General features: G+C 31.2%; 1 long non-coding RNA gene across 1 annotated transcript in view; it reads left to right on the plus strand.

Moving 5' to 3' along the window:
* The window catches only part of LOC104790889, a 12742-nt gene extending 11708 nt beyond the window's left edge, over positions 1-1034 (plus strand). Inside the window, exon 6 of the long non-coding RNA XR_002038615.1 lies at positions 1016-1034. This is a non-coding gene — a long non-coding RNA (uncharacterized LOC104790889). The remainder of the gene's footprint in view (positions 1-1015) is intronic.

Raw genomic sequence — 1301 nt, forward strand, 5'->3', positions numbered from 1 at the left:
AGGTCCAAAATGGAAATAATTTTTTTTTTTTTTTTTTTTTTTGTTGATGCAACAATTCCATCTTGAGCACACTAGTTATTTGATTTTTAAATTTTGTTTGCTTACAAAGTAAACTACGTACCCTGTAAATTTTGCTAGATCATGCTTGATATATGTAAATTCAACTATCTCCAATAATACATGAAGTTCGATATCTTAATATTTCTTCTACTCATAGAGGCTTTGATCTTATTTTGTAAATACCAAAGTAGACTGATAACTCGTGCTGGCACTCATAGATAATATTAATAAACTCTCAGATGCTCTCAATTTAATTTGAACAAAGAAACTTGCTCCCAGTTCCAATTTTAGATAATTTTCCAGTGCAAAGAAATATATTTTACTGATATGGCCTAATTAACAATAGCCATAAGCATATAATCACTTAGTTATTCAGAAAAGAGAAAAAGAATAGCAGTAAGAAAAAACCCAAAAGAGCAACCATGTATGGCTTTGTGAAATCATTCCAGCATGCAAAAGAGCAAACCCAAAAGGCAGAGGCTCCTAGTCCTACCACCATGCTTCATTGAATCATTTTCCTTGAAATAGCTTATAATCTTGTAGGTTTTGCGTTTTATTTATTTGGTTACTCTTTGTTTATTTATGTTTTGTTCATAGTTGTTAGATTGAAAGACAACTGAATTAGCAGAAATTTGTGTGTGTGTGTGTTATTTTTTTTTGTTTTTTCTTTAGGGTCCTTTGTGTTTTTTTCTTTAGGCTTATCATAAGAAAAGTAGGTTTCTTAGGGTTTTAATGTTTTCTTGATAGAAAGTTTGAAAAACCTTGTAAAACCTTTAAAAAACCTTCTAAAAAGGTTTAACAAGATATTATTATCCAAGTCTGATCAACATTAAGAAAAAAAAAATAGTAAATAAAAGATAAAATGTCTGATTAACCTTAAGATTTTTATATTTTATTTATAAAATTTTTGATCAAACTTTTTAATCTAATACAACAATTGCAATATGGATTAAAGTAGGATTGGAGACCGTGCGTGCGGTGGACGTGGGAACAATGTCTAGGCTCCTCCTTTGCATTCCCAGGGGATGAAATCGGGAAGTAGCTTATCCTGTTGTCCTTTGTGTTCAACGAAAAGGTTGAAACCATAGTGATACAACATTGTAGACCCTAGGAGAAACCCGAAACAGAATTTTATACCACCTTTCAAGGTAGCCATGACAATGTTTGCATAGATTTTGTCGAATACAGAGTGAAAAAGCAAAAGCCGTACGTGACACTTGTTATTCGTATTGATTTTTCTT

Source organism: Camelina sativa, chromosome 6 (genome assembly GCF_000633955.1).
Source record: "Camelina sativa cultivar DH55 chromosome 6, Cs, whole genome shotgun sequence".
Lineage (NCBI taxonomy): Eukaryota > Viridiplantae > Streptophyta > Magnoliopsida > Brassicales > Brassicaceae > Camelina > Camelina sativa.